The sequence below is a fragment of the Phalacrocorax carbo genome, chromosome 1 (assembly GCF_963921805.1).
Source record: "Phalacrocorax carbo chromosome 1, bPhaCar2.1, whole genome shotgun sequence".
In the NCBI taxonomy this organism is placed as follows: domain Eukaryota; kingdom Metazoa; phylum Chordata; class Aves; order Suliformes; family Phalacrocoracidae; genus Phalacrocorax; species Phalacrocorax carbo.
The window spans coordinates 155,462,349-155,478,464 of NC_087513.1; positions in this window are offsets into that span (position 1 = coordinate 155,462,349).

Below are 16,116 nucleotides of genomic sequence, written 5' to 3' on the forward strand. Positions count from 1 at the left end.
CAAAAATCCAGTGACTGTTTTGCTGCATCATGTATGAAATGTTCCGCTTCATTGTCATACCAAAGCTGCAATCCTTCTTTCAAACTGTGACTATTAATATTTATTTCATCCTCTGGCTTTCCTGAGCCAAAGCAAATGAACTGTGGCCTCATTGAAATGATATGGTCTCTTGACCCTTTGTGCAGTTTAAAATGATGTAACCTGAACCATTTTAATCTGAAGGCTGGAACAAGTCAAAAGCTGTAATGAGTTCAGGACACTTCAGACATCAGGAGAGCTATCTTGCCATAAAAGATGCATCTTTTGCATATAGAAGTTGTAACTTCATATACCTTATGAGTGACACAGACATTAAAAAACTGCACAGTAGCCAATTTTTTCCACCCTTCCCAGTGATGACTTCAGAGACCAGATCTTGCACAAGAGATTAAATAGTTGATAGTAAAAGTGACACCAGATTTAAATACCTCTGCCAACTATTCCAACAGAATAAACATTATGGTGAGGGTTTAAACCTATGCAATTTCTCAGCTGGCAGACAATTAACACCTTAGGGAAAATGCTGCCTTTCAGTGAGCCGGGTTTGTTACAGATTTTGAGAATAACGTGTTTGTATCTCCAGCCCACTTTGAGATGCCACTTCCAAAAATAACTTTCAGGTATGTTTGGAGTTCCTTCCCACTTCCACTGTGGTCACATCAGAGATCTCATGGACTCCACAGACCTCAGGGACATACTTTGACTCCACTGAAGTCAGTGCAAAATTAATATAATAAAACTTTACATGTTGGTTTTGTTTTCTTTAAGACCTCTAAACATCTTATAAAATGGGAGGAGTCCAGTCTTATAAATGCGAAAACTTAGGGTTGATGAACCCAGCCAGGAAAGCAATTAAACTAGGCACAAAAATTCTGTCCCAAACGTCAAATCCAAAGGATCATCCTATCTTTTTTAACAGCTAAAAAACAGCTTCTGCTCATACTATGCAGTGGTGAGTTAGTGCTCTGTTCTCATCTTGAGAGCTAACAATCTAATGGCAGAGGAAAAAGGCAAATTAAACAAGGCAGAATGAATTCAGACTGCAGAGCACCCAGCAGAGCTGAACGTAACAAGCTTGAATTAAATAATTAGAATACCAAGGAAAAAAAACCTTCAGAGAGCAAAGGGTGTTCTTGGTCACTGATTGCTATTTAAATTGGTTTGGCCTCTAATGATTTAGAAGATGGTCAAAATGCATAAATTTCCCCGAGCTTTATGTGCTTGGCTGTGGTGACTGAAGATGGGAGAAAGTCCAATTTGCATAGTACATTTTTATAGATGGTTACGCCTTTAAGTGGATTAATAAAGTTTGGTGCTTTTAAAGACAGATTTGTTAAATGACAGGCATTCAAGTTAAAAATAAAATGAAAACAACATACACACACACACGCTGATTAGAAACACGTACAATACCTATTTACCAAGGTTAAGGTCAGAGAGTTATTATAGTCAGATAACCAAAACATCTGCACAGGAAAAGCTTTCAAATTTCACCAAATTATGTATCAAATCATTTTATGGGTCTCGTGGTACTGTTGAAATCCTTGAAGGCTGGTGTGTGCTGAAATCGCTTGCCAGCTTGAAACTCCAGCTAAAACCCTTCCAAAAGTTATTCGTTCATATTCCAAGCGGGATGGTATTCAAGCTCTTTGCTTTAACTCTCCACCCCAATAGTTTTCCATTAAATGATGGAAAATTTTTTTGTGACATGGTTTGACATCAGAATGAGACAAATAGAAAAATGCTACCTGCCTTCAAACCCCCCAAAATTAAATTCTGTCATGAAAATTTCACTCCAAAGAAGTTTTTGCCCGTAGAGAAACTGTATATTAAAGAACAAATTATAAATGGACTGGTAAGAGTATTTTTTTTTTTTTTTAGTTTCTGGTTAAATCAGAAAGAAAATATGTGGCCTGCCTATAATTAAATTTTTATATATTTGTAATAAAATGAAAAGAAAAAGAAAATAATTTGCAACTGGAAGATTTTGTGTGTGTGTGCGTGTGAAACAAAGTGGTTTAATTTAAAAAATCTTAAAAATAAACTGTATACAAAAATATCACTTTGGAATAAAAAAAAAGCAAATATTTTAATTACATGATGTTAAAATTAAAGCTATGTTACCTTGTCAAAAAATTCTATAGTTTTTGGACATAGCAACTTAACTAATTAGACAAAAATTCACAAGATGTGATGCAAAACAACATTTTGAAAACAAATAAAAGTCTTGCACTGCATTGGCAAACATTACTTTGGGCTACCTCTGTCAGCAGGTCAAAATTGTCATGGCATCCTCTTGGATAATAACTGCCGAGCAAATCCAAATTACACTTCCATTTTGTAAATCAATGTAATTAACAAAAAAAGGAAAGTACCTGTAGTCCGCCAGTATCCAAATTCATTATATTCACAGTTACGGCAGCAGACATGGTCTCAAATTAGTCTAATATTCCCTACTACTCTTCAGTGCAGTGATCTGAGTGTCTGAATGACAAACTGAGATTTTTCCTTCTTTTATTTTTCACTAATAAATCAAGGAACTTAATACTATTTTTAGGTATGTCTTTACTTCCATAAATTTACATTACTCAGGGCTTCACTTTCATAAGCACACAATGCAAAAGGAACAGGCATTTCCATTACTTAAGGTGCCCGTATTATATGCCCAAATACAAAATGGGCATATGCCTCTCAAAAACATATGTTACACAGACTTTTCTTTCTGAAGAAAAACATTTCATCAGTAACTGAATGTGAATCTTCAAAATATAGGTAAATACCCTCAGAAAAGGAGCCCTTCAAGAAAAAAACAAAGTACAAGGTATGGAGGGGGCCGTGGCCTCCATCAGCCCCCAGAGTTTGACTGAAAAAGCTTGCTTAGTGCAGGCATCATGTCCTCTTCCTTTTAAACAATTCAACACCAAGTCTATATGGAAACACTAGTATTATAGAATTGGACGTAGTGATCGGTTTAGCTAATAATACCTCAATGGGGCCTTTGAAAGACAATTATGTAACTAAGCTATTAATCAAAATTATAAATAGGTATACAAATTCACTGATTAGCAGTATTTTAAAGGAGCCATTAGCACAAACTTCAGTTTAGCAGAGGCTCTTCTACTAGCAACATTAAACTCAGGCTGAAGGAGCACTGTTGCTTGGAGAGCACTACTGGTAATGCCCTGCAGCGAAGTCGGTGCAGCCAGGGGTCCGATTTGCCTTGGGACCCCTGGTACCAACATCAATGCTCCCACTGTCTCTAGTTGTGTTTAGTGTGCACACGGTGAGGCTCTAAGTCATGACAGCAAGCTTTGTTTCATAGTTTGCATTTGGAATGAGATTGCAAAGGGTTAGCCAAATGTTAGTCAGGTGGTGTCTGCTTTGGTTGCATAAGCTACTGTGAAAATCTGGGAATCCCTTAGAAAGTCAAAGGAAACTGCTTTGTGGGTGTTGCTTCAAAGGGCTGGGATGGACAGTGTGCTGGATTCTTTTTCCCAACAGCATCTAAATTTATCTCCATTGTTCTTTTTTCTTCTTTTTTTTTCTGCTTAGTACTAAACCTGGATCCCAGCCAGCGAGGGACAACAATATCTTGACAGAGAACCTCATGCATCCCACACAGGTCATCTACATTGTCCGGGATCCATGTGCATCAGAGATTACAACAGTGGAAAACAAAAGAATTACGCAACAGAAAGGTCTTGATGAGAGTAAACAAGAGAAACGTGACTTACTGCTGAAGCACTTTCCTGCCTGTAGTCGAAGCAGAAGGACAAGAGGAGGTCCGCCCTTTAAATCTTCTCAGACAGTAACATAAAAAATGCAGCAAATAAGCAACTGGATTCTCATGTACTGTTGTCCAGTGTTTGTGTTTAGTCAGTACTGTTCCTTAGAGCAGAGATAAAGGACTAAATCATATGCAATTTCATACAAAAACATGCATTTGTTTTAAGATCCAGCTGATAACATTGATAAAGTCTTCGGTAAATTAAAAATGTGTTGCTAAAGTCAATGTTGGTTTACTCAAAAGGAAAATCAACCATTCCCGTGAGAGAGTTTGACTGAGAGGAAGACTGTGGGACAGTTAAAATCCTGGCCTGTTCTGAAAAAGATCCCTTGACCTCACTTTATCCATTAGAGCAGTGTGGCCAGCCTAAACTAGCTCAGAGCCCTCGGCATAACCACCCCTCTAAGTACCTGCTCTGCAAATGGTTCAGCTTGCCAAGGCTTAGCAGGCTCCCCAGCCCCAGCAATGTGTGCCTGTGGCACCATTGTCCTCATTTTTAACTTTGCATTTGGCTCTGCATGCGCCAGCAGTGGACCATCCCAGCTCTGAAGGAAGGGGAGCGCAAAGTAGAGAGTATTAAGCTGGAGACCAGCTCCTGCTCACACTCTTCTGCAACTGGTTGGCAACAGCACATTGCTTCAGTGGGCGCAGGTACATCTGCTCCACATGGAAAGGGGAGACCCAGCCAGAAACAGGCTGAGGGTGGGGCTGAATGTATAAAAAAATTGAAAGGGAGCTTACTATTCAGAAGCGCTTTGAAAGATACTGCTTAGTGACCTAAGATGCTGGAAAGCCTGAAGGCACACAAAATACTCTATTTTAAGAATTCTTACCTGTCCCTATGCATACACTGACTATTTGGTAGAGCCAATCTTTAGTTTCTTGCCCCTTTTGGCGGGAAAGCTTGTGTTGCCTGTGTATGAGTTGTGTTTTGAGATATCCCTAAGTGCAGTGCAAGTTGAAATCCATCAGAGCTAGCTCACGCATTGGATTTAAACAGAATTTAGGCACATATGACAAAGATGTAGCATTCTGAAAAGCCTTTTTCACCAGCTGCCTAATCCTGGAGCTACCTAAACTCCTTTCATAAGTCCATGGAGTTTTGTGGTAGTCCAGAATGCACAGAAGTATATCCACTTTCACAGGACTAAGCCAATACATTCCTCTTACCTAAACCAGGTCAGGATAAAATTATCAGATGCTTCTCTACCTATTTTGACATCGTGATCCAATAGGCTTTCTCAGAGCATTCCTAACATCCACTCCCAGCATTAGGACCCCCACAAAGTGTGCTGCTTCCTTTTAAGATAAAACCTAATGATTGTTGCATTCACTTGGGGTGTAGAAAATAGATTCAGCTGCCTCCCTTATTGAACCAATGCATATCCACAACTATCATCTCTCCTAGAGAATGCTATAACAAGCAGGGTACAGATTATTCAAAATAAGGGTAGTCCTAAACCAATGCTGTGAAGCAGTGCCACTGTGAACAATAGTTAATTGTCAGGTCAAAAGGTCAAAATTAATTGTCAGCAGGTCAAAAGAGGTGTTTATTCCCCTTTATTTGGCACTTGTGAGGCTGCATTTGCACTCTCCAGTTTTAGGCACCCCTCTGCAAGAAAGATGTTGAGAGACTGGAGCAAGTCCAGAGGAATGGCAGCAAGACGAGTATGTGGCATATGAGGAGAGGCCGAGAGAACTGGGTTTGTTCAGCCTTGAAAGGAGAAGGTGAAGGGGAAATCTTACTGCTCTCTGCAGCTGCCAAATGGAAGGATGCAGAGATGACAGAGCCAGGCTCTTCCCAGAGGAAAAGCACTGAAGATCTCACGCACTGATGGCATGAGAAATGATGAGCACAAGCTGGAAAACAGGAAATTCTATTTAGTTGTAGGGGGGGAAAAATGCACCATGGAGATGGTCAGACGCCTGAGCAGCTTGCCCAGAAAGGCTGTCAAATCATGGCCTTTGGAGATACTAAAAAGTTTACTGGGCAAGTCTCTGAGCAACCTGATTTAACTGAACATGCTTTGTGTAGGGGACTGGACACGATGACCTCAGGAAATCTCTTCCAACATCACTTTTTTTATGATTCTGTGACTGTCTGAAAGAACAGAACAACAGATGAAGGCCTGCTGTAACTGCATAGTTGGAGCACCTGATTTGCAAGAGGAGATCTGAATTCTGGTCCCTGGAACCAAATGTGTACTTATATATGTGTATATACACACCTAGGCACAGAGGGCGGTGTTAAGGCTCTGTTAAAAACAACAGACAAAAATAAGCCACTCGTTTTTAAATTGCCATATGTTCCTGCCCCCTAGACAGATCTTGCATTCTGGGTTGCAGATTACACATGAAGAGGAACATGTCTAGAAACTGCAAGTGAGAAAACCAGTGAGTAGGATTTGAAGCACATCCTCAGCCTTCCAACCAGTTAGACTTAGGCAGAATTATACCCATTTACTAGCCCCAGGTAGTTCCCTCCTTCTATTCCAAGATGGGTGCCTCAGTTGAACCATTCCCTAGCACTTATTAGATTTCCTACAAACATACCGATAGTCTTGAAGATTTTATGCCTTCTGTGAACTAAATTCACAAGCTTTCACCTGTTATACGGTTGTTTTCTAATACACTTTACAAAAAGGCATTTTAAGGCCCTGATCTCCAATTTAGTAGATGCTATAGTATTTGAACTATCAAAATGGACACTGCCTCATTCAGAGATTGCTTGATCTTCATACATACGTGTCTTATTTGATACCATTGTTCTCTCGCAGTCTCCCCATAAGTGTGTGTTATCTGTTATCTCTTGTCTTACAAGGTATTCTCTTGAGAAACTGTGAAAGGGAAATCTAATTTCTTGTTCTGTGCTTTTTTTTAAAGACCTCACTACCTGAGGTCTTTGTTACAGCTGCAGGTCCCAGGTGCTATAGTTACATGATATATTTTATTATAATAATATATCTTATTGTAGACTTTGTAAGAAAGAAGGAGGTGTAATTACCAAAATAAGCAGGAAGATGGTATGGCCAGTGACGACTGGAGTGTAAGGAAATAGTTTCAAGAGAAGGGAAAACTCTTTTTGTATCTTATTAAAAATAGGCATCAGCATTTCGACTTCTTATATTCCTGTATAAATAGAACAGACTTTACCTATGCAAAAGCCTGAAAATGAGCTCAGCATGAAAACAACATTTTGTGTATGCAAATCTATTGTAAATCATTTAAAAAATATTTTCACCTTTGCTCCACGTACTTAATTATTGAAATAATGCTTCTCTTACTGTTCTTACCATTCTCACTGAGTGTGGAGATTCTGAACTCTATATTGCTCATGAATCAGTACTGAATTTGACATTAGTGATACAAGAAAGTAGAGGTGGATATTTAAGAGATTTCATGCAGGCAGGAAATGCTGAAATGTTACAGAACAAAATAAATTTCCCACCGTGATAGGTAGGTTGGAGTCTATTTCCAAACTATAGCAGAAGTCTCCATTTTAATGTCGTTAATCATATTAGCTAAATATCACAGCAGGTAAAATGAGTTTTCAATAACACTGCTGAGTAATTTTCCAGCCAGTTTCATGCTTGGGATAATCTTATTTTTTTCTTTGTAAGTTTTGCATGGATATACTGGGGCAATTATCTTCAGGCATTTGGAAACTAAGCTAGCACAGCAGCTTGCCAGTCTGCCTTAGTGTGACCCACTGTGGGGTTTATGTTCTGCATGCCAATTGTTATTAGCTCACATGTGCGTGGAATACCATTTTCCTCTTTATTGGTTTAACATAATGGTATAACATGGGGAGTGTTTTACAGAAGGGACAGGATCTGAATGTAAAGGCCTTCCTTCAAAGCAGGTATTTATTATCCGTGCACAGAAAATTTCACTCATACCTCCCGTGTTATTTGAGTCATGAACACCAAAATAGATATAATGGAGGACCTTAAAGATTAATAGATAATGGAGAAAATAATTGCAATTATCTTCTGAGCAATGACGGTTTGCTCACTGTTGTATAAACATTTTCCCAATCTGAGGCATTTGTACAATAAGGCCAGATTAAGACTGTCCAGCACGGGAAAGAGTAAATTTCACAGTATATTTCTCAGTAAATTCAACAAGTGCAGGCACACAGTGCTCAGTGTGCTCCTCTAACACTGTGGTTACATTCCTCTCAGAGGTAGGGCTGACTTAAATGTCTACTTCCCCACCATAAAGCTGCCTCCAGTCTGTCCCTTCAGCTGGGCACAGTGAGTCAGGTCAGAGAACCATCCAGGTTTAAAAAAAAAAACCAACAAAGGAAAATACAAAACTCTCACAAAAGAAAAGTTATTATTTTCCCTTTATCCTAGTCTGGTGCTTACTCTGCCTCATAAGCAATTGTAGCAGAGCAACACGGGGAGCAATACATGGGAGGAACAAAAAGGTGGAGATGGCAAGGTAAGGGCTGTCTATGTCCACAAAACTGCCGACGATGTACAGGGAAACCGGACCAAAGAAGAGAGAAGAGAGAAAAGAGAAAGGCAACTTGTGCCCAGATTTGTCCAGATTTTGATGTTTCATTAAAAGGAGAGATAATATCCTAATACGAGTGAGGAAATGGAAGCCAAACCACATTCTGCATCAGATCATACAGCAAGATTACATTCAGTAGGCTAGATCAGGGAAGAGAGCAAGCCCATGGTAAGGGACTGCAGATGCATAGAGGTGTCCTTCTCCACCCGATACAGAATGCAGAACCCCCACGCTGCACTGGGAACATGCAGGCCCTGGTCCTGCAGCAGAGGAGAGGACAAGTTGCCCAAAGCCACCTGCTGCTCTCAAGACACAGATCTATAGGCATGGGGAGGGTAGTCTGCTCCTTTGGGTCCAGTCGTTGGCGACTTCTTACATTAATGCCTCAGCTTTGCCTAAGCATGCCAATAAAGTGCTGGGCCGGAGACATAAAGAAGTAAAAACTTCAGGGCTAGAAGATATGAACATCTTTGCTCAAGTGAGCTGTATTAATTTTAAAAAAACCCACCATCCATGACTTCAGAAAGGACTAATCATGAAGCAAGAAACAAAATTTTGTTCCAGTCTAATGTTAGTCTGCCTTTCTCTCCAGAGTCCATGAAGTTTCAGTCCAGTCATGCAGTTCATGTCCAAAGTCCCCTGTAGTATCTGGCAAAAATGGGAGGAAAATGGGTTTTGGCCTAATGTCCCTCATCATATGCAAGGATATGCTTACACAGAAGGCCACAGCAGTTCAATCAGTGCTGATACACTTTGAATAAGATTATAAATATGCATAGCTCATTCACTTTATGTTGTGGGTTAAATGTTAAAAGACAACACAGAGAAAATGCTTCAGGAAGAGATTTGAATAAGGGCAAGCAGTTAAATTGCTAAATGTAAAGAAATTAATAGATCCTGAAACAGGCATGATTATAAACACCCAAATGGACAGAACCCCTCTAACTTTGACCCACACCTACCTCTTGATCTAATGTGTGACTCCAAACCCCAAAAGCCTGGTTTCCAACAGATTTGTATCACGTGGTTCTTTTCTGTTTTAACTGAATTAGAATAAAGCATCAACTTAATTTTTATGTATACTTTTTATATACTGGGTAGTACATGCAGCAGAAAGATAATTGTATGTCCCAACTGTTGGGGAAACTGGAGTCCATGTTTGTGCCCTATTAGATGTCAGAGGACCAGCTTGTCAGCCATGAGTAACATCATGTGTAGGTTTCTTGACCTCTAAAAAAAAATTACAATGACTAGGAAGATTTCGTTTTGCTTGGCCTTCCCCCCCCCCCCCCCCAGTTAAGCCATTCATAATATACTTGTCTCAAGTTCTCTGATCTTTGCTTGAGTTCATGCCTCTTCCCTTAACCTCACTGAGGGCATTAAACAGGTTCTCTACTTGGCTGCTGCTTTCAAGAACCACGTGAGAAGTCTGTATCTTTCATACACCTACCTCTCTGTCTGATTTGGAAGTTGGCCAGTGGGTTCCAAAGTTATTAAGAAGAGAAAAATGAGAGTGAGCAAAGTGACAGGCAACATGGTAACAGCAGCTCCACTTCTTTTGGAAATCAGACAAAAATAGATGCTTGCATATCCTAAATGCTGAAATTAAGTGGAAGGCAACTTTTCGGCTTCCGGTCTAAACGGAAACCAGATGTTCCAGGGTTATTTTCTCTGGTCCTTCAGAGAAGAGTTGTTTTGTCAATAAGTTGCTTCCTCTGTCAAGGCCTGAGACTTTTTCCGCTGGTATTCAAGTGCACTTAAAGCTGGGGGGGGCAGCCAACAAACCTTTCTCCAGAATTGTGGAAACTCATTATAAAAAACCGTGTTCAGCACAAATAAGTATGTGCTCATATTTTTGAGTTTTAAATCCGTTTTCTTCTTTCAGATAAGAACAGCCAAATCCTCACTCAGCTTGTCTAAATCAGCACAGAATCATTCAGCAGCACTGTGCCCATTTAAGCCAATTGAGATTCCTTGTATGTAAAAATAGATGATTTCCCACATATGTCAGGTTTGATAGCTGTGCTGGCAAAAGTGTGGAAGCCACTTCTTGTTTGGATGTTGCTACTGAAATAAAGAAACTGGTCTTAATTCTCCAGCCTACTGATTTGCTCCTACGGACAATGAGGTGGCAATTGCAGAGGTGGGAGTGTTGGGAAGGTATTGGGGAAGGAAAGCATGTGAAAGGCCAAACTAAAAAAGAAAGCCAACTAGGTTATTCAAAAGAAATAGCATCTAGTTTTATTGAAAAAAACAAACAAACACACCAAACCAAACACTAAGATAACAGGCATCCCATAAGACTTTCTTCTGATGGGAAGATAAGAAATAAAATTTTATTGAAGAGGATAAACATCTATTAATTCAACAGATTGTTATTATATGTTGGAGATGGCTAGCTCTAATTTGGGTTTAACATGCTCCAGTTTGGAGAAGATTGATGCAAGAGCTTAATTTTACATACTGAAAATTGTCAAAAGACATCCTCACCATCAAGGAATCGGTCCCCAGAGGTTTACACATGCATTTAACCTTACATGCTACAGTCATGAGCCGGGATGAGACAAACCAGGATGTGTAGAAGTTGAGCTTACACCTCTTTTGCAGGAAAAGGACTGTAACCGGTAAAACTGAAGACATGTATTTTTTGAATCCAAGCCTTAATGTCAGTTCCAATGTCAATACAAGCAACAATAATTACTGACTTTAATGTGAAAGGCCATATCAATGTTTTCCTGCATGTATTCTTTTATTTTTCTAGATCAAACATCATTATGAATTACATATGGAGATATGGGGGGGTTAGTGTATAGTCTTTGTTTCGGGGTGGGTTTTTTCTTCATTTAGTAAAATACTTCCTTTATTAAGAAGCAACATGCAAACGGAAAGGGGATAACAACATAAATTATAGGAAGTGCTAAACTATAAACTATCGCAAAATGTCTACCAGGCTATTGGGGGTACTAGGGTGAGAAAACAAAATACGTTTAGGTAGATTTGACAATATTTAACAAGCAAGAGAGGAATTTACACACAGAGAGATAATAACAGATACAAAGAAATCATTATCTTTGAACTTTAAAATTTTTATTTATAAGGAAGTACATTTCAAGTATCTCAGCAGATCTTTTACAAAGCTTATCATAGATATGCATAAACATGGTGAAAAAACCCCACAAGACTAATGAATTCCACTTTAAGAAACATGAGGTCCTTCCAGGAATGTGCTATTTACTTTGATTTATTCTACAATGATAGCAGTCTTTTGACATACTTGTTACGTGGCTGAAGAACGTCACACTTGGATTTCCTGTTTCAATACCCAAGACACATTTATATCCTAATAATAAGCATTCTAAAATGCCTTATTGCTATGCTAGGTCCACTGGTTTCTCCAGTCTCAACCCAGAAATGGAGACACTAATTTTCTTTTCATAAAGAGAGAATTTTCATAATGGCCCCAATGTGAAAATCAACCTATCCATTTTTAAGGATCCTTCCTATGACTATCATTTAATGTAAAGCTGGCACTTAGCTTGCAGACATTCTTATTTCTTGATTTGGGATCTAGCAATAGAAACAATCTTGTGATCTGTATTTTTTGTATCCTTCAGGAGAGTCATGGGAAAACATATTGCACACATAGGTTCCTTTCTATGACCATGGGCATTCAGTCTGAGTCAGCTGGGTTTGCTTTTTAAAAAATGTAGGCAATGCTATGCCCTATCTTATAGTGATATTGTACAGCTGTGCAGGGGCTGAGCCCATATTACTGTTAAAATGAAGTTTGGCAAGTTTCCCATTATAAGGATATTTTTGCTACTGAAACTGTAATTCCTCTGCTTACGTTTCAGTGACCAGATTAAGCAGTCTGTAAAGGGTATTCCAATACATGTACCCTTCTTATCAGTTGTCCAAGCTCACTTGCCATTTTCAGGTGAAATTAGCATTTCAGTAGCAAAAATATCAATATAATAGGAAATTTGCACAGGACTCATAAAAGGTTTCCATCTTCTAAAACACCTACAAAATTTTGGAATATCACAGTTTCAGAAAGACCAGGAAAATTTATCTGAAAAATGTTTCCTGACAAACAGAAATACACCTGTCTCCACCTATGTCCAAGATCAGACCCATAAGTGATGTGTCTATTTAAAATTGAAGGTGGAAAGCACAGGCAAGCTAGGACAGGGAAGGCACATAAGCAGAATTATCACTCTAAATTTGATTAAAATGCATACCCATTACCTCAGGCCTCCACTACTAGCTGTCTTTGGAGACACGACTCTGGGCGAGACAGCTTGTCCTGACTGTGCTATATCTACATGACTAAATGCATCTGACCCAGGGAACGACAGTTCACCTCTGCGCAGGTGCTGTAGCATGTCTTCACATACATTACTTGTCTGCCCCCACCTAGAGCAGACTGGGCCCATCTACACTGCATGGCATTTCCTATGGGTTTCCCCTCTGCCCCATTTTAGTTGCCCTAGAACACAATATTTTTTGCGTGCATGCTTTTTTTCTACTTCAAAGAGTTCCAAATATTGTGAGACCAACACTTCTGTCCAGCAGCAGAGAAGTTATATGTCACATACTAAGGAAGTTGTTGCAGGCCCTGGGGAACGGTGTGAAGGCATTTGGGTTGTCTGAGAGTGCAAATCTTACCAGGAGCATCAAATAACCAAATTTATTGAAATCTTGACTATTTGTCCTATGATGACGGTTCTTCAAAGTGGCCTATCCCCCAAACCATAGCTCGGTTTTGTCTGTCAGAGAGCTATTAGCGTACTTCAAAAGATAGCCAGGGAGTGAATGAATACTTGGGATCTGCAAGGCTTCAGCCCATTTCACTTTTTGCAGTTTCTTATATGGATGGACAAAACAATTACATTGCAGCTGTAAGAAGGAACAGGAGTATTTGGGACAGCATCCCAGTCACACATCTGCTATCAGGACCCTACTACTGTCCTTTACCTCCGCCCACATGTCCTTGTTTGGTCATACCTGAATAAAAAACAAAGCAGCAGCTAGATGAAAATGACTTCTAAAGAGTGCAAATGGGTGCCCTGTTCAAATATTCAGAGCTAAGGATATCAGATAGGGGTAATGAGAGAAATAACCTCATAGCACTCCTTCAGAAGCTTGTCAGATCAAGTCATGGGGAAGGCATGGATATTTATTTCTATAAACACAATACCACTAAACAGAGATTAGATACCACTATGTAATGCAAATGGATTGAACATGAACAGCAGTATGTCATGTGAGACTGTACAATGAAACCACAAATGTAAATATTAAACTTTGCCCAGACAAGCACATCACTGGTGCAGGCAAGTTATTACTTCCCTAAATACTATTTACCAATGTCTAACTACAGTAACCAAATGTTTGGTTTGAACATGTATTTTAAAGGTTGCCTTAGCTCAGCTATTCCAGTAGCCCTATCTTGAACAAAACCCCAGCCGAGTCAAAACCTGCAGCTGGGAATTTTTAGGGAGGGACTTCGTATATTTGTACAAAGCACTGAGGCTGAAGACCTGATGAGGACTGCTGGTGGGTGACTGCAATTTACATTATTCTTATAGTTCTGTTTAATGGCACTGTTCAGGTAAGATTTCATTCTTTACTGGAAACTTCTGTTTATACCAATTTGTTAAGCATAAAATAACATCAGTTACTTTTCAAAAATATTTTTCCAAGGTGTGGACTGACTACATTAGTGAATAAAGATTGGAATAATAATTTAAAAAACCCCAAAACCCAAACCAAAGAACAAAACGGGGAGGGGAGGGTATGTGTGATTGAAGTTAAAAAGTACATAAATCACTTCAGAAATACAATTTGCAAATTCATTGTGTGAAGTAATTAATCAAAGCATGGCTGAGTTATAGTACTTGAGAGGCTTTGATCTGACAACTGGAAGAAATATAAAGAAACTACTGGGTATCAAGCTACAGTGTTAGGATGTAAAATGTTTCTCCATGCTAGTCACAAGTTTAATTACTTCTTTTTTTCCACTGACAGACCCAAATTAAAATAAATGGGCCACATCGAGACAAATTTCAGATGCATGGAGCGCTTAAGAATATATTGTTCCCATGACACAGGAATACTATGGCATTTATTAATAAAGCTGTTCAAATTTTTTCTTTCACTGGGAATTGTATTGGGAAAGTAAAATGGAATACATAACAAGTGCTTAACATTTTCTATTTTAGATGCTTACTTTAGAAATTTTAAAGTGTTGGTTTTATTTTTACAAGAATATATATGTCTATTCAGATTTACAGTGGCACGTGACAAGAAAAAGAGTTACGGTAAAAAAACATAGACAGTAGTCAAATATTAACTGAACTGCCTAATATTGTCATTCGTTTCTCTCAGTACGAAGAATTCCAGTTCGAGGAACATGGAGGGATTGTTCTGCTCATCTGCCTAGGTCTGAGATTGCTGATAAGTGACTTGAGATACTTTTAAAGTAACTAAACGCACTTTTAGAGTGACTATTGCAAGAATAAAAATAAGTTTTTAGGAAGTAAATGACACTATTGCTACAGGAAATTATTAAGTATGTACTGCTACCGCACGCTGTGAAGCGTGGCTGGGGCTGGTCCGTCATACTGGACCTCGTATCAGTAAGTATGCAGTCGGAAACCAGGAGCCAGGATCAGCTTATACAGGGTCAACATTTCTAGTCATTTGCCTTAAATGAAAAACCACAAAGTTGAAAAGAAATGTCATTGTTACATCACCTGTGTTACGGCTTTTAAAACCATGGAAGTTTATTGCCTAGTCTGTATCAGATAGTATGGATGATTATTATGTACCAAAAAAAGCAGAGACATTAACAGCAACATATAAAAGCGTTCCCCCTACCACCCTAATCTTGGCTGATAGGAAGAGGTCTTGAATTGCTCTTTAATCTCCAGGGTAATGATCTCACTCTTTCCCCTTCCTCTTTCTCATCCTCCCAAAGCTACCTTTCAGTATATTTCTCCCTCTGTTTCACACAGTCTCTTACCTTCTTCTCACAGTTTTCTGACCTGAGTTATCTGTAATCTGTACATAGCAATCAGCACAGACAACACATAATTGCTTACGTTAATGAAGAAGTAGGAAAAAATCCTCCTTTTCGTCCACTTGAGTGGCCAGCCAAATACAGATGCTTCATTGGAGGCTGCTGCTGTTATTTAGCCATAACTCCTCTGCATATGCTACACACAATGGCAGTGAAGGAGCCTCATTCTTCTGTCCCCACTGACTAAATTACATGAGCGATTATGCAATCTTGCAGCAGTGGGCTCCAGAAACACTCCTTTTTGTGCATGAGCTGGCGGTGCCTGTGGGTAGTCTGGATTGTAGGAAAAAGGTGAACTATGTAAGAGAAGGAGAGTAGTAGTTAATGTGCTAGCACTTCCTCTGGGAAGAATACCTAAAAGCCAGGCAATTCAGAGGATGTGAACACCTTTTTGCTGTGCAATTCACTATTGAAATTATCCTTAAATAGGGTTGTTTTAAAGCAAACCCTTCATTCTTAAGACTCTGAGACTTTAAGGTCCCCAGCACCTGGGATGCACTGGCGTCTTCAGATCTTAGTTACTTCACAGCAATGAAGGAGCCCAAAACTCACACGGACTATCAGCCTGAAGTATTAGTCCTAAAGCAAAAAAGTATAATCTTTCTTTCTGCAGACAAAACCGAAACACAATCTTAAAGCAATGAAATGTCTCAACTGCAGTTCTAGACACAATGTGCTTTACAAG